The following is a 27,034-nucleotide window of genomic DNA, read 5'->3' as shown; positions in this document are numbered from 1 at the left end:
TAACCAAATGAAAGAGTAGCCCACACAGGTATATATATAAAATATATGTATTTATTCTAGACAGAATCCCACAGTCACTTTATGTGGCTAGTGGCACAGTTACAATTCAAACAAGCATTTATAAACACAATAAATAGCACAGAAATCAATGGGCCCCAGGGGGGGACCAAACCATATACTAAAATAGTGGTATAAGAACCACGACAATTCTACAGGCAATGCCTAGGGCATTCAGGATCGCTTGCCCCTTCAGAATCCACCCACAGTTAAGAGGAAGGGGACCCACGGGAGACGCGTGCAGTGCAAAGAGCTGCTATCGGGATCGCTATGTTAGCCTATGGAGAATGTCGCGGTTGAATATTTAAAGTTAAAGGACACTTCTAGCAACAGTACAAAGTTAAGGCTTGAGACTTAAGGCTTTGGAGAGCCCACCACCACGGGAGTACCGAAGTACCACTGTTACCTGCCCCAGGGAAGCCGGGTGCATAGGTCGATTCTGGTGTCGGGTCGCGGGCTGTTTTTCTATGGAAAAGTAGTCCAAACTGCTGCTAGCTGCGAGTGTCGTTGAAGTCGTGAAGATTGAAGTTGAAGAGAAGATAAAGATGAACCTGAAAGCAGAGGGGACAGAGTCTGGGTCACAGCAAGTGACCAGGGAGCTCACAGCAAGGAGCTCGTGGAAGTCGGGTGCTTCAGGTGTAGAAGGTACAGCTGGGCTCTGCAGTCACGGGCTCCGGGAGGCTTCAAGGAAGGCCAGCTTCTGGAGGGCGACTGTCCCACGTCGGCTGAGGGTCGCTGCGGTGTTAGTGTCCCGATTGGATCCACTAAGCCTTGGCAACCGCAACCCACGCAAGATAGACAAAGCAGCTGCTGGTGCAGACCCACGAGGTCTGAGGGTGCTCTCTTTTGCAGGGAGCGTAGAGCAGGCCTGGAGCAACCAGGGGAACTCTTAGAAACAAAGATTGTCCTCCGTCAGGGCCCACAAGTCGAGGGACAAGGGACCGCGGAAGGCAGCAAAATGGAGTGCGTAAAAGGGCTCCCACGGGCCACCGGAGCGGGCCAGGGAGCTGAGGGTCGGCACAAATGCTGCTGGATGGTTGGCTCAGAAATGGGCCAAAGCACAACTTCCCCACTGGTCGGGGTCGTGTGCTGGACAAGAGGTGGCCGGTGTCTCGGGGTATGCGGGGATCTCGACACCCACGTGGTCCAGGGTGCTCAGACTTGCTGGGCACACTCACAGGACGCTGGGATGCACTGGAGACCCACCTCGAGGTTGCTGGAAGGCGTCGAAGGTCGGGAGAGCCACGAAGTTCCAACCGGGTATCTTGTAGTCTTTTAGGTGCCTGCCAAGCAGGGGGATAACTCCTTTATCCCAAGGGAGATTTCTTCTGTCAGCTGGGCAGCAGCTCGTCGAAGGTCAGTTCTGTGAAGTTCTGGACGAATCTAAGGCTCTAGGGCAAAGTTATTCCCATATATCCCCAAGATTAGGGGATGGTCCAAAATAGAGCCTACCAATTAGAGTAGAGGCGGGAAAGGGTGGCTACACCCACTCCCCTTTGTGTGTTTCCCGCCTGGGCGAGGGGCAGGATGCCCCTGAACTGGTTCCAGGCGGTGTATGCAGAATTGGGGCTCTGCAGCTGCCTACGTGCAACTCTGAATGGACATTTGGTGCACCCACCCTGTTCCAATCCACATTATCCTGTCTGGGGAGGTGCTGGCACCTCCCTGCCACAGGAGCCCTATTGTCCAGCTGGCGAGGCTGGGATTTTCCCCCGCAACAGCCAGCCAGAGTCGTGTAGGAGGCGGACAGTAGCCATTTTGTGGTACATGTGCACTTTTAAATTGGTTTCTAAAATCTACCGCTTTTGCCATATCACCCTCCTAGCAAGGGGGAATCGTGCCCCCATGCCCATGGCTGGACTGGGGGTATGATTCCTTCATGTTTGACACCAAACACGATATGGTTCTGTGTAGCCATTCTCAAGTTATCGCGATGACGCGATTCACTTATAATGCGGTTTAGAGTATATGGTATGGCTACACTACAAACAGCCCAGTAACGGTGTTACGAAGGTTGCAGAGAGGTCCTACTCACGTAGGGGTCCCCCCTCACACATACCTCAGCACCCAGCCCTGTAGGATTACCAGGGCCTGCCATAGGGGTGACCTATGAGAGTATATGTGTTGTAATGGTATGGGACATAGGGTACCTACATCCCTGTAAGGGGTGCTAGCACCACCTTACCCAGGCTACAGTAGTGGCCGGGTGGTGTCAGTTTGGGTGGCTGTCCCAGGGTGGCACAATAAGTGCTGCAGCCCTGGTAGGCCTACTGGGGGACCCATGCCCCGGGTACCTAGGGTACCATCTACCAGGGACTGGTAGGGCATGCCCAGCATCCAATTATGTTTGTACCTAGAGTACTCACAACAGTTTTAGGGAGAAAGCAGATAGGCTGGGGTCCTGGTTAGCAGGATCCCAGCCAGACTAGTCAAAAACCACTTAAATACCAGGCAAAAAGTTGGGGGCAACCATTAGTCAGATTCCACTCTCCTACAGATGGTAAATATGTTACAGCTCACCCCTGCCCCGTGTACCACCTGGCTTTCATGGATGAATCATGGGCATTTGACCAGTTCAATCAGTTGGAACTTTGGCAAATTCTTCTTGGACAGCACTTGGACGTGTCTCCGGTATGTGTTCTGGCTGACTTACAGAGTGACCTGGAGGAAGGTTGCGTTTTATCCAGACTGGTGAGCTCTCCTCCCCTATCAAGTTGGAACGTGAAGTGAGTCAGGCTTACAACCTAGCACCGATTTGACTTCTTCTTTACATTAACGATCTGAGTACGCTTTTGGAGAAGAGGGGCTGGACGAAGCCCGAATTAAGTCTTCACCTGTATCAATCTTATTGTATGCAGGTGGTGTGATCTTGATGGTCCAAACTCTAAATAGCCTCAAACTTTTGCTCAGTAATTTTGTAAATTTTATGTCAGAATTAGATTTGCAGACCAATTTTAATAAGTTGAAAATAATGGTATGCAGATGTCGCAGACAGACTATAAGGGCCCTAACAGTTCCCATACTTGGGGGTTACATTTGGTCACTCCAAATAATGGAATCAAAATGTGTCTATTGGGAGCCAGAAACTACGTCAATTCGTGGGTGTCTTGTTTTCTTTATCCTCCACAATAGGCAGCAAGGCCTTTGCTCCTTTGATAGAAATCATAACAATGTGTCATCCCGGTTACTTTGTATGGAGCAGGAGTTTGGGGATACTGAAATGCATGTACCATTCAACTTAAAGAGAATCAATGTTTGCGTAATTGTTTGGGGCTTACTCCCTCTTATTCCACTTGTACATGCTATGAGGAGCTTAGCCTTCGCTACACCAAAGATTCCATTAAACTAGCTCCATTATTACTCTGGCTCTCAACTTGGTCCAACCATATTGCCACCCTCAAACAATCTGTCATCAAGGACTATTTAGACTGCAAGGCGGGCATAAAACGCCCTGGCTCTCATACAATAAGAGTGTTTTAGAGCTCCTGGGGAGAGATGATCTGTTCACAGACCCCATTAATATTCCTAAACAGGATACATATAATTTAAAGACGCTGTTCTTGAAGAAGATGCATTCGGCAAGGGAAGACGTGAAACTACTCAAACCCTCCCTTTATATCTTAGATTATGTTGCAGACATGCCTGAGATCTGAAACCTATTTATTGAAGGTGGCTGGGTGTTGGGATAGCACAATTCTCACTTGTTTTTAGACTGGTATTATTCACTCCCAAATCTCTTTACCACTGACTCAGTATGATCCCTCCGAAATATGTAAGCCATACATAAGACCAACATACTCTCCAGCGTTTTACATTAGAAAATGTAATGTCCAAGCAATAGGGCTTATTAACAAACACAGTTTCCTAATTATTTTGATACAAATGTAAGAGTGTGATTAACAAATATATTCTGTTATGACATATGGCTAGTGAGCTTGTAATCTTCAGAAGAAGCCCAGGCAAGACATGTTTAGTCACCTTGTGACACTTTTGAAGGCTGCAGAATATTTACAAAAGAAGTTAGACAAAACATAGTTAATGAATGCCATAGAGAGACACAATACATAGGTATAAAGACAAATGGAAAGATGGCCCAAGATTTTGTGAATAGGAAACCATGTTAGGTGCTGGAACCCAAAGGATGTTTTAGATACATGATAAAGAGAAAAGAACAGTATATGATAAACTACTGTTCAGGGAGAAGTTTAAAGACTTCAAAGGAAAGGTGAATCAGACACCCAGATGTTGTGTACTGTGATACGCAAAACAACCAGTCAGGGACCTTCCCCTGACACGTGAAAACACAATGAGTGATAAAAGGAATTGGAGTGGTGTGGCCCCATACAAAAGAGTCTAGTAACATAAGTGGAAGTAAGCTCAAGGTGTACGTCAATAACCCACCTTGAGAAAAAAAGAGTAAAGATAACACTGTCCAATTTGCCATCCACAGCGCACTACAATAATAATTTTTGTCGGATAGTAATTCCGGAGGCCAAAAAGCTGCGTATAGGTGGAGTAGTCCAATAATAAAAAAGGAATCAAATCAGGATAGAGGTCAGGAAAGAAAATAAACATAGTTTTCAAAGACATGTTTTTGTTGTTGTTTTTTTTAAAACAGATTTTATTGCTTTTTCAAATGACATGTTTAAGTAACAAAATTACTTAATTATAAGATTCTAAGTGATGGTTTCCACACATATACGGAAGAACCACATTTGTTGTAATCACACATTAATAATAGACCCAGCACGGACAAACCCAGCTTGGTCACACTCTTTGGCAGATTCAAAATCAAGGGGAAAGGTAAAAGAATGTAACACATCGTACAACAACAACAGGTTGCCACAGCTACCAGAGAAAGTAAGAGATGGTGGGAGTAGAAAGAAGCGGAAACTGCATATTAATATTCATCGAGTAAAACTTTCCATTATACCAAGTAATACAAGGACAAGATGTTCTGTAACATTCGTGTCACTCAATTGCAGTCCCGAAAAAAGATTTAGAAAAAGGAATAATAAATAAATTAATTTAAAAGCAAATGCCCATAAGACAACATGACCACGTGAAGAGACAGAGAAAGCGAAGCAAAAGGAGTACTGACCAAACGGTGTGTTGCATGCTGGTAGTGAACAAGAAATATTGAGCAACTTACCCCAAAGTTATGGGATAGCACAATATCGTGAGGCAAACAGTCTGTGAAAAGCCGTCACTGATTAGGCTATTAGGGAGTCCATAGTAAAATCCCATTCTAAGTGAAAACGATGTGATAGCTGTACTAAAGTCAATCATCAACATGTCAACTGTTAGACGGTAGTCATGGATAAGTAGAATTCACAGGTAATGAGTACTCGTGTTCTGAGCCATATCTAATAGGCTCATATTGGATGTATACAGAATACTTAATATGCATTGGCATTTTCTTAATCTGGACCCGGCACTATCGAAATACATTACTGCTTAACCCAGAATCACATACTGAGCCACACTTCATTTATTTATTATTTTATTCCTTCTTCTAAATCCTTTTTCAGGACTGGAATTGAGTGTCACGAATGCTACAGAACATCTTATCTTTGTATTACTTGGTACAGTGGTACATTTTACTAAATGAATATTAATATGCAGTTCCTGCCTCTTTCTACGCCGAATATGTCTAACTTTCTCTGGTAGCTAGGACAACCTGTTGTTGTTGTACGACATGTTACATTATTTTACCTTTCCACTTGATTTAGAATCTGCCAAAGAGCGTGACCAAGACCTATGTTATCTAGACTATGGTGCCAATTACGATCCGGTAAAAAATGTCCCCGTACGACTCGTATCCGGTCTTTTTACCGTACGAATCGTACAAGTGCCGTACAAACTGCCAATTACGATTCACATGGTAAAAAGTCCATACGAACCGCATTGGGAATCATTCCCCACACGTCCTCGGGTCGGAAAATGTGTCCGACACGTCCTCGGACGATTTACCGTACAAACGTGAAAAGTGAAGTCCGACCGAGGAATCACGATCCTACCCGTGCGTCCGATCTCACAACCGTATGGAAAAAACACCGTCCGCACCGAACTCCCATTGCAACCATGGAGACATGTGCCCGCATACGCGCCCAACACTCCCCCCAGCACCCATACGTTCGAGTCGTACTCCCCGTGAATGTACACCCCCCCCTGAATGTACACCCGTGTACGTGTCGAACCCCCACCCGTGTACCCACACCCCTGTACGTTCGAGTCGTACCCCCACCCCTGTACGTGTCCTACCCCCGTGTACCCACACCCCTGTACGTTCGAGTCCTACCCCCACCCCTGTACGTGTCGTACCCCCGTGTACCTACACCCCTGTACGTTTGAGTCCTACCCCCACCCCTGTACGTGTCGTACCACCATGTACCTACACCCCTGTACGTTCAAGTCCTACCCCCACCCCTGTACGTGTCGTACCCCCGTGTACCCACACCCCTGTACGTTCGAGTCCTACCCCCACCCCTGTACGTGTCGTACCCCCGTGTACCTACACCCCTGTACGTTCGAGTCCTACCCCCACCCCTGTACGTGTCGTACCCCCATGTACCTACACCCCTGTACGTTCGAGTCGTACCCCCACCCCTGTACGTGTCGTACCCCCGTGTACCTACACCCCTGTACGTTCGAGTCGTACCCCCACCACTGTACGTGTCGTACCCCCGTGTACCTACACCCCTGTACGTTCGAGTCGTACCCCCACCCCTGTACGTGTCGTACCCCCGTGTACCCACACCCCTGTACGTTCGAGTCCTACCCCCACTCCTGTACGTGTCGTACCCCCGTGTACCTACACCCCTGTACGTTCGAGTCCTACCCCCACCCCTGTACGTGTCGTACCCCCGTGTACCTACACCCCTGTACGTTCGAGTCCTACCCCCACCCCTGTACGTGTCGTACCCCCGTGTACCTACACCCCTGTACGTTCGAGTCCTACCCCCACCCCTGTACGTGTCCTACCCCCGTGTACCCACACCCCTGTACGTTCGAGTCCTACCCCCACCCCTGTACGTGTCCTACCCCCACCCCTGTACGTGTCCTACCCCCGTGTACCTACACCCCTGTACGTTCGAGTCCTACCCCCACCCCTGTACGTGTCGTACCCCCGTGTACCCACACCCCTGTACGTTCGAGTCCTACCCCCACCCCTGTACGTGTCGTACCCCCGTGTACCTACACCCCTGTACGTTCGAGTCCTACCCCCACCCCTGTACGTGTCGTACCCCCATGTACCTACACCCCTGTACGTTCGAGTCGTACCCCCACCCCTGTACGTGTCGTACCCCCGTGTACCTACACCCCTGTACGTTCGAGTCGTACCCCCACCCCTGTACGTGTCGTACCCCCGTGTACCTACACCCCTGTACGTTCGAGTCGTACCCCCACCCCTGTACGTGTCGTACCCCTGTGTACCCACACCCCTGTACGTTCGAGTCCTACCCCCACTCCTGTACGTGTCGTACCCCCGTGTACCTACACCCCTGTACGTTCGAGTCCTACCCCCACCCCTGTACGTGTCGTACCCCCGTGTACCTACACCCCTGTACGTTCGAGTCCTACCCCCACCCCTGTACGTGTCGTACCCCCGTGTACCTACACCCCTGTACGTTCGAGTCCTACCCCCACCCCTGTACGTGTCCTACCCCCGTGTACCCACACCCCTGTACGTTCGAGTCCTACCCCCACCCCTGTACGTGTCCTACCCCCACCCCTGTACGTGTCCTACCCCCGTGTACCTACACCCCTGTACGTTCGAGTCCTACCCCCACCCCTGTACGTGTCGTACCCCCGTGTACCTACACCCCTGTACGTTCGAGTCCTACCCCCACCCCTGTACGTGTTGTACCCCCGTGTACCTACACCCCTGTACGTTCGAGTCCTACCCCCACCCCTGTACGTGTCCTACCCCCGTGTACCTACACCCCTGTACGTTCGAGTCGTACCCCCACCCCTGTACGTTTCGTACCCCCGTGTACCTACACCCCTGTACGTTCGAGTCCTACCCCCACCCCTGTACGTGTCGTACCCCCGTGTACCTACACCCCTGTACGTTCGAGTCGTACCCCCACCCCTGTACGTGTCGTACCCCCGTGTACCTACACCCCTGTACGTTCGAGTCGTACCCCCACCCCTGTACGTGTCGTACCCCCGTGTACCTACACCCCTGTACGTTCGATTCCTACCCCCACCCCTGTACGTGTCGTACCCCCGTGTACCTACACCCCTGTACGTTCGAGTCGTACCCCCACCCCTGTACGTGTCGTACCCCCGTGTACCCACACCCCTGTACGTGTCGTACCCCCCTGTATGTACACCAGTGTACGTCAGAGTCGCACCCCCACCACAACCTCCTAAGTCCGGAGCTCACCCCATGCCCCAACATCACAACCGCATGTACGAGTCGTACCAAGCCACACACAAGGACAGCACCGTACAACCAAATAGCCCATGTACACACCGTACACACGCTAAAAACGCTCATACACAACCAGGACAAAACAAAACAACACAAGAATACACCATTCGAATGGCACAAAGCCACTAAACATGTCCAACAACCACTAAAATAACACATTCACTGACCTGCAACTGCCGAAAACAAACAGAGGCCCAATACACCACCACTCCTTATAACACACCCACCCAAACTTCAAACACAGCCACACCCACCAATGGACCAATAAAAAGGGCCCACACACACAAACCATGAGCCTTTGCAACAGACTTACTGCTGCCAGACACCACAGACCTACAGCACCATACTACAAGCTTCACCACACCTTACACTTGCACATCTTCACACAACCACCTTCACAAACACCCCCTCATCACATTCACACACACACACACACCTGCACAACCACACCCACACACCCACAACCATCCACACACCCGCCCCACCATCCACACCCCTCACCATGCCCACTACCAAGAATCCAAAGTTCAGTAACCGAGAGTTGGAGGTTCTTGTCGATGAAATCCTCAGAGTCGAGCCACAGCTCTTTGGAACATTGGTCAGACAGACCAGCATGGCAGCAAAAACAGCCATGTGGCAGACCATCATCGATGCTGTGAATGCTGTTGGGGACACCAGAAGGACCAGGCAGGAATGCCAAGCCAGGTGGTACGATCTGCGGAGGAGGGTCCGAGCCAAGATGCTGGAGGAACACAACCAGGCCAACGCCACTGGAGGAGGACCCTCCCGCAGACCCGTACACTACCAGCCCTGGGAGGAGAGGGTGATGGCCATACAGCCGGTGGAGGCAGTCGAAGGATTAGGAGGACTCCGAGACCCGGGTGAGTACACAGACAACGCACCTCACATGGGGGGAACGTCATCCACAACCAAAATCACTAACAGGCACGTAACCACTCCAACCTATCGCATGACTCAACCACACTCCATGAACACGCACATGCCACTGCCGCCACCATGTGCCATGCACCCAGCTGGACAATGTCAAGTCACAGGCCACAGAAGACACCAACACATGACACGGTAACCCGGATGGCGGGAGGGTGGGCCCCAAAAATCACATAGTGCAACTCAGAAGCAGACAACAATGCTCTCTGCCCATATGGCCAGGTCACAGCCAGACAAACAGTGTGTCCCCACACAGGAAAGACTCGCCAGCAAATGGCAGACGCCTTGCATCAACACATGGGGGTGAAGGCACTGTTTTGCACATGACAGCAGCTAATGAACAGCCAACACTGTGAAAGAGTGGCAGCACACACAACCACAGCAGCAGCGCACACACAGACACTACACCCAATGGGTGCCTGGAGATCAGAAACAAACTCACATCAACAAGCCAAGGGCCATTCAAAGGACTGGAAAAGTGTGTGTCTAGGAAGCTGGGCTGAGGTGACAGAGGGTGACACACAGAGGGAGGGAGAGGGGGACAGAGAGGGAGGGAGAGGGGGACAGAGAGGGAGGGAGACGAACAGAGGGAGGAGGCTGACACACAGAGGGAGGGAGAGGGGGACAGAGAGGGAAGGAGACACAGGGACACGGACAGAGGGAGGAGGCTGACACACAGAGGGAGGGAGAGGGGGACAGAGAGGGAGGGAGAGGGGGACAGAGAGGGAGGGAGAGGGGGACAGAGAGGGGGACAGAGAGGGAGGGAGAGGGGGACAGAGAGGGAGGGAGACACAGGGAGACGAACAGAGGGAGGAGGCTGACACACAGAGGGAGGGAGAGGGGGACAGAGAGGGAGGGAGAGGGGGACAGAGAGGGAGGGAGAGGGGGACAGAGAGGGAGGGGGACAGAGAGGGAGGGAGAGGGGGACAGAGAGGGAGGGAGACACAGGGAGACGAACAGAGGGAGGAGGCTGACACACAGAGGGAGGGAGAGGGGGACAGAGAGGGAGGGAGAGGGGGACAGAGAGGGAGGGAGAGGGGGACAGAGAGGGAGGGAGAGGGGGACAGAGAGGGAGGGAGACACAGGGAGACGAACAGAGGGAGGAGGCTGACACACAGAGGGAGGGAGAGGGGGACAGAGAGGGAGGGAGAGGGGGACAGAGAGGGAGGGAGAGGGGGACAGAGAGGGAGGGAGAGGGGGACAGAAAGGGAGGGAGAGGGGGACAAAGAGGGAGGGAGACACAGGGAGACGAACAGAGGGAGGAGGCTGATACACAGAGGGAGGGAGAGGGGGACAGAGAGGGAGGGAGACACAGGGACACGGACAGAGGGAGGAGGCTGACACACAGAGGGAGGGAGAGGGGGACAGAGAGGGAGGGAGAGGGGGACAGAGAGGGAGGGAGAGGGGGACAGAGAGGGAGGGGGACAGAGAGGGAGGGAGAGGGGGACAGAGAGGGAGGGAGACACAGGGAGACGAACAGAGGGAGGAGGCTGACACACAGAGGGAGGGAGAGGGGGACAGAGAGGGAGGGAGAGGGGGACAGAGAGGGAGGGAGAGGGGGACAGAGAGGGAGGGAGAGGGGGACAGAGAGGGAGGGAGAGGGGGACAGAGAGAGAGGGAGGGAGAGTGGGACAGAGAGGGAGGGAGACACAGGGAGACGAACAGAGGGAGGAGGCTGACACAGAGGGAGGGAGAGGGGGACAGAGAGGGAGGGAGAGGGGGACAGAGAGGGAGGGAGAGGGGGACAGAGAGGGAGGGAGACACAGGGAGACGAACAGAGGGAAGAGGCTGTCACAGAGGGAGGGAGAGGGGGACAGAGAGAGGGAGGGAGAGGGGGACAGAGAGGGAGGGAGAGGGGGACAGAGAGGGAGGGAGAGGGGGACAGAGAGGGAGGGAGAGGGGGACAGAGAGGGAGGGAGAGGGGGACAGAGAGGGAGGGAGACACAGGGAGAGCAAATCAGCCGTGTGGTGTGTGGGAATGTCTGCTCGTCAGCAGGTAGACTGCGTGCATGTAGCCAAGGGCGGCCAGTGCCAGAACCCCCCCTCTTCTCCATGGCAAAACACAGGGCCATGTCACAACCTGTTCACGAGCACAACGACAGCTACCTGCATTATATAAGTGTGTGGATCCACTCCATGTGCAAATGTACAGTGCCACACGGAAGGCGCCAATGCATGGCTCGCCACACCTGCCCACTCCACTGCTGACTGCAGTCACACTTGACGCAGCAAGTAAGACTGTGCCACACATAGTTAAAGGGGCCAAAGTGGTGCCCAAGGGACACACATGCACAAGTGCACTGTGAGTGGAATGCAAGACAGATCCTAATTCCAAGAGGAAATGTGCCAACTTTGAAACTGATGAAACATGGATGTTGCATGGACCAAAATTAACATTGTCTCTCTCACACACAGGTCAACCTCGTGGTTCACCCCCCAACACTGGGGGGGAAGACTCACAGGACCCGTATCTGCGGGAGCCCGATCCCACCGGCAGCGACGACTCTCACCACTCTGTGGACGACCCCGACCGACCTGGCCCCTCTGGTGTCCAACGACCTGCAGCACCTGCGTCAGGTACAACTGTGCCAACCACCACCCCCACTCCTGCCACATCCCAGGAGACACCCAGGATCCCTGCCCCACCACCACAATGCAGCCAGGCTGGCCAGGAGGGACACGGTGTCCCGGGCACCCAGGAGGAGGCAGGCGACAACGCCAATGCCACCCCTCCGGGGTCCCGGAGACCCGATGTACCCACAAGGGCAGGCCAGGTGCAAGTGGGCAGGGGTGGTGGGAGTGGAGGACGGCGGAGGCGCGAGCCTGTCCAGTTGGCTGGGGAACCGGTATATTCCCATGTCTGTAACATCCTGGACACATACCGGCAGGACACCACGGGCATGGCCCAGGTTGTGTCCACCCTCAATGAGATCAAGGGGACCCTCGATGAGATAAAGACCCAGCAGGCCCAGCAACATGCGGCGCAACATGCCTGTCTACTGCAACACCAACGGAGGATGGAGGACAGACAGGCTGAGCAAGTGACGGTGTTCCAGGGGATTCACAATACACTCCGTCGAATGGCCGACAACATGGGCAACCCTCCCTGTGCCAGACGGCGTAGAACATCACCACCCACAGGGAGGGATCAGGAGGAGGAGGAGACATCCGACGGAGCATCCCAAACATCGTCACGGCCTGCTTCTGAGGGTCCCCGCAGGAGGCCGGGTCGTCCACGGAAAGGACCGTGAGGGTCGGCACTACATCACCATCTCCCAGGACACCTGGCCTGGCACCTGGCCCACTGGAGCAACAGCATCACAGCATCAAGAGACATTCTCTGCCACATTGCCCTGCTGGTCACTGTCTGACCAATGTTGACAAAGACTGTGGCATGGACTCTGAGGATTTCCAATGGCAAGGACACCAACTCCCCTACTGAACTTTGGATTCCAAACTCCCGGAACGCCCCTCACTTTATCCCCCCCCCCCCCACAAAAATAAAAAATCACACCATGAAGAGAAGATGCCTGCTGGTTGCATTATTACCTTACATGTGTGTTGTAAAGTCTAAACATGCCTGAGTTCTCTTTTGACTTCACCCATCCACACCCTGGGGCCTGAGTCTGGCACAGGACACACGGGTCACAGTGTATTAGGCAAGACAGACATGGAGCACCATACACACCCGTGATGGGCCCAACCAGCTGAGGGGGTGGCCGCACAACCGTGCTGACAGACACATTGAGTACAGCAACAGTCATGCGCAGAGGTCAGGGATCATGTGGAGTGTCCTGGGGGGCACCCAGGTATGTGTAGACAGGTGGCAGAACCATGTCCTGCAAGCTTGAGTCCGGTGGATGCAGAGAATGGGGGCCTGGCCAACGTTGGATGCATGGGGATGGCACATGTCACAATACCCACACAGTCATGGACATCATGCACAATACACAGTCTCAGCCCACACACACAGCTTGCATCTTGCTACTCGACACATCGACACATAGCCACTATCCGGGAAAACCATGCCAGACATGCTGGATGCACCGTGGCAACACACCAGCATTGACTGAGAAGAGGCACCTTGGAGGCATAGGGACACCTTTATTAGTCATGTTTTCGGGATTGCAGAGGCAACTTGAAGTACACATGAACACTTCTTGTGGAGTAACATGTGGGTCCAACACTGGCACCCCCCTTCTGCAGCACAAATGCGTGTTAGCCATGGAACTGGCACACAATTGTCGGCTAACAGCTAAACACCCACAGCTGCTCACAGAGAGACTGCCATACACCATTGATCCGCTGATGTAGAATTCCCACACCATGTCAAGCCAATGCAAACCGTATGTGTCTGAGGGCAGTGTCACACACATTGATGCCATCATCACAATCCACTATCCCATCACAGATGACTGTCAACCAGTCAGACCATCTATTCAGGTGTACACAGCTGCATGTCGTGTCCCATGGTGATGCTACATGGCTGCAGAGGAACCAAACATCGACAGGGGCAGTGTGCATACATCGTGAACAACTGCCACACCCAATACACCCCTGATGCATCCCTTACCCTAAGGAGACTTCCAAACTTGTCCGTGCGTGTAACGCTGAGTCAGCACACCATGACGTGTCCATGAGGAATAGCAGTGCCACAACAATGCAACCAGCAGACGCCATGCGCAAGTACCTGGGCAAGAGAGACACACAAGAAGTCAGCCACAAAAAGCACAGCCACTTGCATGTGCATGAACTCGACACATGTATGGATGACAACATGCTAGTTCACAATTATGACTGGGGAAATACAACCATCACTGCCACCATCACTCCAGTGACACACCCACACACACCTCTGACTCACGTGCCATACATGCAGGTGGAGAGACACATCACAACACATGCCACACGTGGAGCAATGTGTGCACACTCAGACACTGGTACTCACCACTAAGCAAAGAAGTCGCGTATGAGCTGAGTCCAGATGTCCTCTTGCGGCTCCACATCCTCCACATCACTAGCCCCATTGCCAAGCCCTTCGTCCTCCACAGATGGATGCCACATCACTAGCCCCATTGCCAAGCCCTTCGTCCTCCACGGGTGGATGGTCCTGATCATCTTGATCCAGGATGAGTGGCACAGCTTTCTCAACTGCCATGTTGTGCAGAATGCAGCAGACCATGAAGATTTTGAAGACCTTCGCAGGGGCATATGGGAGCGCGCCGCCGGTCTTGTGGAGGCACCTAAATCGGCTCTTCAGCAGGCCAAACGTCCTCTCTATCACTCGCCTTGTCCGGCCATGGGCGGTGTTGTAGCGGAGCTGGGCCGGCGTGATGGGGTTGCGGAGAGGTGTGAGCAGCCATGGCATGTTGGGATACCCAGCGTCCCCTACATGGGAAGCACATGGACATCGTTAGAACTGGTGAAGCGGTCGTGCTGGTAGGCTATGCAAAATACAGGACAGACAGACTGTACCCACCAATAACACATGCTCGTTCGTTGCGCAGCTGCATCATCATTTCAGGCATCCTGCTACGCCTCATGATGTAGGCATCGTGTGCTGATCCTGGAAAACGAGCACAGACATGTGAAATCACCATGTTGGACAGACACACCACAAGGGTATTGATGGAGTGGTAGTGCTTCCGATTGCGGTACGCTACCTCCCGTGCATGTGGTGGTACCAAAGCTACATGTGTACCATCTATGGACCCAATGACATGGGGCATCCCTCCCAGGGCATAGAATCCACGCTTGACCCCAGTCAACATTTCAGGGGTTGGGAACTTGATGAAGTCATCCAGGTGAATAAACATGGCCTCTAAGAAATCATGCAGCACACGGCAGAACATGCTCTGGGACATGCCACCAACATGAGCTATAGTATTTTGAAAGGTACCCGTGGCTAGAAAATGTAGGGCTGCCATTACCTTCAGCTGGGGTGTCAGTGCCGTAGGATACCTGTGCAGCGGTTCCAGGTATGGTGCCAGTCTCGCCGTCAACTCCAGAATCAACCGTCGGGGGAAGCGGTAGCACCGGATACGATCATTCTCCCGCATGGCAGCCAAGTCCGGAATTGCTCGGGGAAGAGGCGGCGCTCTGCAGGAATTTTGAAGTGACAAGGAAGAGTGAGTGCCCCACAACAACAAATAATTTGTACTGAGCACATGTTAATCTGTCTATACACATATGCTACATACGGAGTCAGGTATGTGCCACATGCCCTGGACACGTATGGCTGGCAGGTGACACTCCTACCAAGACCCAGCTACACACGGAGATTGAGAACCTCCACATGCCATGCCATGGGATTAGCTGTGTCCCAGTGCAAGAGAACAGCCAGACGCAACACAGGAGTGACATACACCCACACATCAGCAGAAGTAGGATGCCGATTGCAGAGACTGGTAGTGGAACACTAGAGACACAGGTCACATGACATTACACTAGGACAGCCCACACACCTTGCCATGAAGGTGCACATGTCATGACTCACCACACATTCATAGAGAGGATGCAGACATGTCCTTGTCACGCTAATCCGTGTCCCATGCAAACAGACGCACCTCACATCCGATACCACATGCGGCATGGTGTGCGGAACAGTGTCCAATGTCAATCTACACACATACACATGTTGGTTGCTGCAACAGCTGCAGCTTTTGAGGGTGCTCCAACATCAACCTAATGGGAACCCCCCACACATACATGACATAGTCACATCGTGCACCGTGGGTAGTGACAAGTCAGGTGTGGTAACCCCTGTTCCGGCAATCAGGGGACACTTGCGTGTGTTGGTGTCCGTGCCATGCCAGTGACGCTCATCCCCAGTGTGCAGTACGACATGCACACATGTCAAAGGAGTCAAGGGCATGCCTGGCACACATTGCACCATCACACATTACATCTGTACACATCTCATCATACATCTGGTGCCTTCTCCACTCAGGAGTAATGTTCCACATCACAGCCTGTCACACCTGTGCTCCACACATGTAGTAATGCACAGACAATGCCTTGATGTCCATCCATGGACAAGTATGTCCGCCCTATTCCTTCCTGTGTGCTGCCTGTCACCACTGTGATGTGTGAAAACCGCCGTACTGCTGCTAAGAGGGCCTGTGTACGTTCCATTATCACTATGGGAGTGCTGCCATATGTGTACCCATAGTGATAGTGAGCGTACGCACACGTGTACGGTCCGTATCACTATGGGTACGCATACGCGAGGACACCCATAGTAATAGTGAGCGTACAGGCGTGTGTACGGTCCATATCACTATGGGTACGCATACGCGAGAACACCCATAGTGGTACGGACCGTACACACGCCTGTACGCTCACTATCACTATGGGTGTTCTCGCGTATGCGTACCCATAGTGGTACGGACCGTACACGCGTGCGTACGCTCACTATCACTATGGGTGTTCTCGCGTATGCATACCCATAGTGGTACGGACCGTACACGCGTGCGTACGCTCACTATCACTATGGGTGCTCTCGCGTATGCGTACCCATAGTGGTACGGATCGTACACGCGTGCGTACGCTCACTATCACTATGGGTGTTCTCACGTATGCGTACCCATAGTGGTACGGACCGTACACACGCCTGTACGCTCACTATCACTATGGGTGTTCGCGCGTATGCGTACCCATAGTGGTACGGGCCGTACACGCGTGCGTACGCTCCCTATCACTACGTGTACGCATACGCGAGGACACCCATAGTGATATGGAGCGTACAGGCGCGTGTACGGCCCTACCACTATGGGTGTTCTTGCGTATGCGTACCCATAGTGATATGGACCGTACACACGCCTGTACGCTCCATATCACTATGGGTGTCCTCGCGTATGCGTACACGTAGTGATAGGGAGCGTACAGGCGCGCGTATGGCCCGTACCACTATGAGTACGCATACGCGTGGACACCCAGAGTGATAGTGAACGTATGCACGTGTGTACGGGCCGTTGCTATGCATTTGGGGTGCCCTAGGGCCCCGGAACGCACCGTACCTGTGTCTGAAGCTCCAAATTACATAGGGGACACATGAGGGACAAGTATTAAGGCCTACATGCATGTTGGTTGTCATGGAGACCAAGTTCAAATTTTGATTTTGTTCAGGAAGCTGCACGGCAGAAGTCAGTTGGAATGAATCTACTTTGTTGCAATGTGTTTGTGGGGCTGACATCATGCAGGAGAAAAAAACAGATTGAGAACCCACAGACTGCTAAATTTGAAGGGATTGGAGGAAACATAGGATGCAAATGTGAGTGACCAATCACTCTGTACTCCTGTGCATGAGATGGGCCAGCAAGGCAGATATAAGGCAGCCAGGTCCCATGAGGGAGCACTTGCCTGCACATCTCTGTATTCCACGACCCAGCTGCTGCTACTGATTCCCTGGAACCATGTCAAGGGCTGTGGAGAGGTCACAGCCATTCACCCTGGAGGAGAACATGGCTTTGGTGGATGTGATCCTCCCACAGTACCCCATGCTGTATGGGCGACCAGGTTATCAGGTGAGTGCAGTGTCCACTGGCACAGACTGTGTCCCTTTTTAGTGACTGTGACTTCTGCCATTGTGTCCAGGTGTGACACACATGCTATGTACTGTAGGGGGGGTCCCAGGGGGGGGGAATGCCTGATGTCTCCCAGCAGTGCCCTGAGACAGGAGGGGTGTGTGCAGAGTCCTCCCAGCAGTGCCCTGAGACAGGAGGGGTGGGGGCCTATCACTCCCAGCAGTGCCCGGAGACAGGAGGGGTGGGGGCCTATCACTCCCAGCAGTGCCCTGAGACAGGAGGGGTGGGGGCCTAGCACTCCCAGCAGTGCCCTGAGACAGGAGGGGTGGGGGCCTATCACTCCCAGCAGTGCCCTGAGACAGGAGGGGTGGGGGCCTATCACTCCCAGACGTGCCCTGAGACAGGAGGGGTGGGGGCCTAACACTCCCAGCAGTGCCCTGAGACAGGAGGGGTGGGGGCCTAACACTCCCAGCAGTGCCCTGAGACAGGAGGGGTGTGTGCAGAGTCCTCCCAGCAGTGCCCTGAGACAGGAGGGATGGGGGCCTATCACTCCCAGCAGTGCCCTGAGACAGGAGGGGTGGGGGCCTAACACTCCCAGCAGTGCCCTGAGACAGGAGGGGTGGGGGCCTATCACTCCCAGCAGTGCCCTGAGACAGGAGGGGTGGGGGCCTATCACTCCCAGCAGTGCCCTGAGACAGGAGGGGTGGGGGCCTATCACTCCCAGCAGTGCCCTGAGACAGGAGGGGTGGGGGCCTATCACTCCCAGAAGTGCCCTGAGACAGGAGGGGTGGGGGCCTAACACTCCCAGCAGTGCCCTGAGACAGGAGGGGTGGGGGCCTAACACTCCCAGCAGTGCCCTGAGACAGGAGGGGTGTGTGCAGAGTCCTCTGAGCAGTGCCCTGAGACAGGAGGGGTGGGGGCCTATCACTCCCAGCAGTGCCCTGAGACAGGAGGGGTGGGGGCCTAACACTCCCAGCAGTGCCCTGAGACAGGAGGGGTGGGGGCCTATCACTCCCAGCAGTGCCCTGAGACAGGAGGGGTGGGGGCCTATCACTCCCAGCAGTGACCTGAGACAGGAGGGGTGGGGGCCTATCACTCCCAGCAGTGCCCTGAGACAGGAGGGGTGGGGGCCTATCACTCCCAGACGTGCCCTGAGACAGGAGGGGTGGGGGCCTAACACTCCCAGCAGTGCCCTGAGACAGGAGGGGTGTGTGCAGAGTCCTCCCAGCAGTGCCCTGAGACAGGAGGGGTGGGTGTGATGCACAGTGTGAGCCTGGATCATTGATTGTGTAGTTGCCCTCATTCCACCTGTGTCCTTTCAATGGCACGTACTGCTTTTGCCCTTCCCCAGAGGATCATGTCCCTATGACAAAGGTGCAATGCGTTGGATGCATACTATGCCTTGTTGTAAACAGAAAATGTGTTCTAATCTGTGTCCCTGTGACATGTGCCAGGTGTATTGATGTAGTGTCACTTGTCCATCCTCACAGGTAGACGCCTCTGCCAAGGAGCAGATATGGCTGGACGCCGTCAGCGCCGTGAGGAGTGCGGATGGTCGGAAGCGGCGCCTGTCCCAGGTGAGGAAACGCTGGCAGGATATCCGGTGCTGGACGCGAGGATCGCACGGGTCCTGCTGGGGGACTCACCTGAGAGCCATAAGAACCGCGGGCGCCGCCGTCTCTCCCACATCCAGAAACGTGTGCTGGCGGTGGTCTTTACTGACTTGGACAGGCGCCTACAGGAGATGCAGCAGCCGGAAGGGGGTAGGTACATAAGTGTGTTTGTTGTGTTTCACCAGCATTTGTAAGTGCACTGTTCCATGGATACACTTCCATGGTTTATGGTGCTGTGCAGATCCTGTTACCCACAGTGTTGCAGGGCTCTCCTGCCTCCCTTCCCCACCTTGCAATGTGTTCCCTGGTCTCTGTGTAGTCACTCCATCACACAGTTATGTAGCCTGACACCTTCTCCAAGTGTAAAATGCCTGCAGCATCATGTGTGGGGGTGGTGTGTAACAGGTTTAGTGACCTTGCCTGTGCCCTGTCCAGTTCTGGACTTGTGGGTTCCCTGTCAGTTGGCACTAATGCTGATTCCAGACATGGGAGTTAATCTCTCGAGTGCGAGGCCTTCCAGCAGGCATGTCCCATGTGGTGGCCTCTGACCCCCCCTCCTTGGGGCCTGTGGTTCCTTCGGGTGCAGGGGAGTCCCTGGAGGACCTTGCAAAGGTGTGCAGCGCGCTCCTAGAATCCGCCTTTGGCCCTGCCCCACCCCCTGTGGTGGAGTCCTCCATCCCTGCACCCACGTCGCCTACCCTTTGCCCTCCTGTCCCTGCGGTGCCTGTTCATTCCCCCATACTTGATGCCCTCACCCCTGTGGAAGACAACGGCTTGTAACTGTGCAGGCAAGCTAGGGGACACGCATCCCACTGTGTCCCCCATCCAGCTGTGACTCCTGGACTGCCCTATGGGCTTTGTAAATATTGAACTTCCTACATACCAGTTTTTGGATCATGCTGAATAAAGCTATTTATTTTTTGCCCTTGGAACACTCCTGCTTTGCTGGCATTGCTGTCGGTGGGGCTGCTACATGGTTGTGGGTGGTGTTCATGTGTTGGGTGTGTGGGAAATGTAGTAGTGTGCTGCTCATAGGGGGGACCATGGGATCTGTGTGCCATCACACGGTGTTAGCTAGCTTTCTCAATTAATGTAAGCAATTGCTGCATGTTGCAATTGTCCCAAGGTGTTTTCCTTCCTCTGTGTACCCTGACTTCTTCCCTGCAGGGTGTTCCCAATATTTAGCGCCGAGCTGTGTGTACATTAGCTGGGTGTGTGACGGACTCCTTCAACTTTGCACATGCATGCTGAGCCATTCTCCACCTGCATCATTCGTGGCATCCTTGGTAGTCATTGTACTTGTGTATGTGGACTATTGACATGACTTCATGTGTACATGTTTTCTTTTTGGCCCTATGCATGCGTATACTCCCAGCCTCGCACACATGTGGTACATGTACTGCAGGGTCTTTGTGCACCTGACTGACAGAGTCCTCCCAGTGTGAGCCTGGATCAATGATTGTGTAGTTGCCCTCATTCCACCTGTGTCCTTTCAATGGCACGTACTGCTTTTGCCCTTCCCCAGAGGATCATGTCCCTATGACAAAGGTGCAATGCGTTGGATGCATACTATGCCTTGTTGTAAACAGCAAATGTGTTCTAATCTGTGTCTCTGTGACATGTGCCAGGTGTATTGATGTAGTGTCACTTGTCCATCCTCACAGGTAGACGCCTCTGCCAAGGAGCAGATATGGCTGGACGCCGTCAGCGCCGTGAGGAGTGCGGATGGTCGGAAGCGGCGCCTGTCCCAGGTGAGGAAACGCTGGCAGGATATCCGGTGCTGGACGTGGAGGATCGCACGGGTCCTGCTGGGGGACTCACCTGAGAGTCATAAGAACCGTGGGCGCCGCCGTCTCTCCCACATCCAGAAACGTGTGCTGGCGGTGGTCTTTCCTGACTTGGACAGGCGCCTACAGGAGACGCAGCAGCAGGAAGGGGGTAGGTACATAAGTGTGTTTGTTGTGTTTCACCAGCATTTGTAAGTGCACTGTTCCATGGATACACTTCCATGGTTTATGGTGCTGTGCAGATCCTGTTACCCACAGTGTTGCAGGGCTCTCCTGCCTCCCTTCCCCACCTTGCAATGTGTTCCCTGGTCTCTGTGTAGTCACTCCATCACACAGTTATGTAGCCTGACACCTTCTCCAAGTGTACAATGCCTGCAGCATCATGTGTGGGGGTGGTGTGTAACAGGTTTAGTGACCTTGCCTGTGCCCTGTCCAGTTCTGGACTTGTGGGTTCCCCGTCAGTTGGCACTAATGCTGATTCCAGACATGGGAGTTAATCTCTTGAGTGCGAGGCCTTCCAGCAGGCATGTCCCATGTGGTGGCCTGTGACATGATGTGCATGATTGTGCGTTACGCATAGTGCAGGGATGTTAGCGTGTGTTGCAGTCATTCCCATTCAGGAGCATGGAGTTGTGTGGCCACTACTGTCCCCAGGGGCATCTTTTCCTAGGTATCATGTGTGTAATCCGAGAATGTCGACAATCTCTGTGTCTACAGCATAGGTTGTGCTCTGTGCCATTGTCCCCTGGCACCATGTATATTGACGTGAGAAGTATTACAAGTGTCCACTGTACAGCCTGACCTGATTTTCCTATTACATACTCACGGTGGCCATTGCCTTTGTGTCTTGTTGCAATCATCTGATGATGCCCATTTGTACATGATAATTTGGACAGCCGCACCTTGGGTAGTTTGTGTGCAATATAGAAGTTTTGCATCCCATGTGTATTTCACCCTGACTAAGAGATGTACGTGCTTCCTGTGTCTCCATAGATTTGTCTCATGTAGGGGGTGGGTGGTGCGGGCATGGCCGACATGTCAAGACATGATATCTCCTTGCTAGGACTGGCCAGTGTGTGATGTTTGCCTGGACATACACTCAAGGTGCAGTGTGCCAGTCAGGGTGGGCATGTTATCAGTATTACCTATGCTGCATGTGCCTCTAGTTCCTGCCTATGGTCCCTGCTCATCCCTATTTCCTGCCACGCTGTGTGGTGCAGATGCAGTGCTGGATTGTCCCCAGGGCCTTGCTCCTCAGTCAAAATTCCATGTCATCTCATTTGCTATTGTGTCATGCTCTCCATAGTTTTTCCATGGCATGGTGGGTCAAAAAACTGTGTCTTGCATGTCCTACATATGTACCTTGGTTTGTAGATGTAACTCTTCCTTTGTTTCAGGCTATGCACTGTGACCTAAGTAGATTTGACTCATGTGACATATGTATACAGGTGTATGATTAATTTCTGTCTCTTCACCCTGCCCACAGCATCGTCGGGGGACACGGAGGGAGACATGGACACAGACGGCGCGGAGGGACCGAGCACCAGTGCCAGCGGTGGCATCGTGCCTGGCACTTTGAGTGGGACAGAGGCGGAGGAGAGTGAACCCGGGGACCTGTCAACTGGCACAACAGAGTATGAAGCTGACGGGTCCGAGGATGATCTCTCCGAGTGGGCGGTGGCTGCACCACCATCTGACAGCAGCCCTACATCTCGCACCGCCCCCTCCATTGGCATCAGCCGCCTCCCACTTGCTCGTGTCCCTTCCCAACGTGCCCGGTCACCACATGTCTCCTTCCTGCCAGGCACCGCACCCCCTGCCCCTGTCTCCACTGCTGCCGCCAATGCTGAGTCTGTGGACATCCAGCGGCAGTTGCAGATTGGTCAGACTGCGATCCTTAATGTCCTCCATGGCCACAGCCAGGTCCTCAACAACATGGAGGCATACTTGGAGGGCATTCATTCATCGCAGGCTGACCAACGCAACTTGCTGAGGTCCATAGACTCCACACTGACTGCAGCAGTGGGTCTCCTGCAGCGCTACGTCCCACCCCCTACCCCCTACCCCTGCTCCTTCCACACTTCCCACTCCCATGCCTGTCCCACATACACACAGACGTAAGCATGCACCCACCACAACAGACACAGGTACCACACCAGCAGGGAAGGTCCGCCGCACACCTCCTGACACGCACACACAGGGTGAAGTAGGCACACCCACTGGGTCGGGGGGCAAACGTGTGACACGCAGCCAGAGTGGGAGTCCGCATTCCACCCAATCCACTCCCTCCAAATCCCCTCCCCTCAGCTCTCCTGGCCACATCTCCCCCAAAGACTCCTTCATGGCCGCTCTGTCCCTGAGCCCCACAGTGACACCACCCCGCAAGCGGTCAAGGAAGTCCCCGGTCAGGGTGCTTGAGTCCCCCCCTGTCCACACCCTCCCCTAGTGGCGCTGCGACCCATCCCTCTGACCCCCCCCTCCTTGGGGCCTGTGGTTCCTTCGGGTGCAGGGGAGTCCCTGGAGGACCTTGCCAAGGTGTGCAGCCCGCTCCGAGAATCCGCCTTTGGCCCTGCCCCACCCCCTGTGGTGGAGTCCTCCATCCATGCACCCACGTCGCCTACCCTTTGCCCTCCTGTCCCTGCGGTGCCTGTTCTTTCCCCCCCACTTGATGCCCTCACCCCTGTGGAAGACAACGGCTTGTAACTGTGCAGGCAAGCTAGGGGACACGCATCCCACTGTGTCCCCCATCCAGCTGGGACTCCTGGACTGCCCTATGGGCTTTGTAAATATTGAACTTCCTACATACCAGTTTTTGGATCATGCTGAATAAAGCTATTTATTTTTTGCCCTTGGAACACTCCTGCTTTGCTGGCATTGCTGTCGGTGGGGCTGCTACATGGTTGTGGTGTTCATGTGTTGGGTGTGTGGGAAATGTAGTAGTGTGCTGCTCATAGGGGGGACCATGGGATCTGTGTGCCATCACACGGTGTTAGCTAGCTTTCTCAATTAATGTAAGCAATTGCTGCATGTTGCAATTGTCCCAAGGTGTTTTCCTTCCTCTGTTTACCCTGACTTCTTCCCTGCAGGGTGTTCCCAATATTTAGCGCCGAGCTGTGTGTACATTAGCTGGGTGTGTGATGGACTCCTTCAACTTTGCACATGCATGCTGAGCCATTCTCCACCTGCATCATTCGTGGCATCCTTGGTAGTCATTGTACTTGTGTATGTGGACTATTGACATGACTTCATGTGTACATGTTTTCTTTTTGGCCCTATGCATGCGTATACTCCCAGCCTCGCACACATGTGGTACATGTACTGCAGGGTCTTTGTGCACCTGACTGACATTTGTGGGCATGGTATCTGTGGCTACTCCACCCTTAGCGTTCCATGGGCACTGCTGGGAGTGATAGGCCCCCACCCCTCCTGTCTCAGGGCACTGCTGGGAGTGATAGGCCCCCACCCCTCCTGTCTCAGGGCACTGCTGGGAGGACTCTGCACACACCCCTCCTGTCTCAGGGCACTGCTGGGAGTGTTAGGCCCCCACCCCTCCTGTCTCAGGGCACTGCTGGGAGTGTTAGGCCCCCACCCCTCCTGTCTCAGGGCACGTCTGGGAGTGATAGGCCCCCACCCCTCCTGTCTCAGGGCACTGCTGGGAGTGATAGGCCCCCACCCCTCCTGTCTCAGGGCACTGCTGGGAGTGATAGGCCCCCACCCCTCCTGTCTCAGGGCACTGCTGGGAGGACTCTGCACACACCCCTCCTGTCTCAGGGCACTGCCATCACACGGTGTTAGCTAGCTTTCTCAATTAATGTAAGCAATTGCTGCATGTTGCAATTGTCCCAAGGTGTTTTCCTTCCTCTGTGTACCCTGACTTCTTCCCTGCAGGGTGTTCCCAACATTTAGCGCCGAGCTGTGTGTACATTAGCTGGGTGTGTGACGGACTCCTTCAACTTTGCACATGCATGCTGAGCCATTCTCCACCTGCATCATTCGTGGCATCCTTGGTAGTCATTGTACTTGTGTATGTGGACTATTGACATGACTTCATGTGTACATGTTTTCTTTTTAGCCCTATGCATGCGTATACTCCCAGCCTCGCACACATGTGGTACATGTACTGCAGGGTCTTTGTGCACCTGACTGACATTTGTGGGCATGGTATCTGTGGCTACTCCACCCTTAGCGTTCCATGGGCACTGCTGGGAGTGATAGGCCCCCACCCCTCCTGTCTCAGGGCACTGCTGGGAATGATAGGCCCCCACCCCTCCTGTCTCTGGGCACTGCTGGGAGGACTCTGCACACACCCCTCCTGTCTCAGGGCACTGCTGGGAGGACTCTGCACACACCCCTCCTGTCTCTGGGCACTGCTGAGAGTGATAGGCCCCCACCCCTCCTGTCTCAGGGCACTGCTGGGAGGACTCTGCACACACCCCTCCTGTCTCAGGGCACTGCTGGGAGGACTCTGCACACACCCCTCCTGTCTCTGGGCACTGCTGGGAGTGATAGGTCCCCACCCCTCCTGTCTCAGGGCACTGCTGGGAGGACTCTGCACACACCCCTCCTGTCTCTGGGCACTGCTGGGAGTGATAGGCCCCCACCCCTCCTGTCTCTGGGCACTGCTGGGAGTGATAGGCCCCCACCCCTCCTGTCTCAGGGCACTGCTGGGAGTGATAGGCCCCCACCCCTCCTGTCTCAGGGCACTGCTGGGAGTGATAGGCCCCCATCCTTTCTGTCTCAGGGCACTGCTGGGAGTGATAGGCCCCCACCCCTCCTGTCTCAGGGCACTGCTGGGAGTGTTAGGCCCCCACCCCTCCTGTCTCAGGCCACTGCTGGGAGTGATAGGCCCCCACCCCTCCTGTCTCAGGGCACTGCTGGGAGGACTCTGCACACACCCCTCCTGTCTCAGGGCACTGCTGGGAGTGATAGGCCCCCACCCCTCCTGTCTCAGGGCACTGCTGGGAGGACTCTGCACCCACCCCTCCTGTCTCTGGGCACTGCTGGGAGTGATAGGCCCCCACCCCTCCTGTCTCAGGGCACTGCTGGGAGTGATAGGCCCCCACCCCTCCTGTCTCAGGGCACTGCTGGGAGGACTCTGCACACACCCCTCCTATTTCACAATATGTACGCTTATGACATACACGAATGTGGGTACGCTCCATGCATTCGAGGTGGGGGTACGGGTCGTACTTACACTGTTGGGGTGGGGGTACGCTCCATACGTACGCGGGTGGGGGTACGTGTCGTACGTACAATGTTTGCATAGGGGGTACGCTCCATGCATTCGAGGTGAGGGTACGGGTCGTACTTACACTGTTGGGGTGGGGGTACGCTCTATGCATTCGAGGTGAGGGTACGGGTCGTACTTACACTGTTGGGGTGGGGGTACGCTCCATGAATACGAGGTGAGGGTACGGATCGTACTTACACTGTTGGGGTACGCTCCATACGTACGCGGGTGGGGGTACGTGTCGTACGTACAATGTTTGCATAGGGGGTACGCTCCATGCATTCGAGGTGAGGGTACGTGTCGTACGTACAATGTTTGCATGGGGGGTACGCTCCATGCATTCGAGGTGAGGGTACGGGTCGTACTTACACTGTTGGGGTGGGGGTACGCTCCATGAATACGAGGTGAGGGTACGGGTCGTACTTACACTGTTG

At 54.1% G+C, this 27,034-nt stretch overlaps 1 protein-coding gene across 3 annotated transcripts in view; it reads right to left on the bottom strand.

Moving 5' to 3' along the window:
• Positions 1-27,034, bottom strand: part of LOC146798244 (uncharacterized) — a 720,254-nt gene that overhangs the window by 217,099 nt on the left and 476,121 nt on the right. The window lies entirely within an intron of this gene.

This window comes from Triturus cristatus, chromosome 9 (assembly GCF_964204655.1).
Source record: "Triturus cristatus chromosome 9, aTriCri1.1, whole genome shotgun sequence".
NCBI classification, from domain to species: Eukaryota; Metazoa; Chordata; class Amphibia; order Caudata; family Salamandridae; genus Triturus; species Triturus cristatus.
Note: the sequence above shows the minus strand (reverse complement) of the source record. Positions and strands in the feature narration are given on the sequence as shown.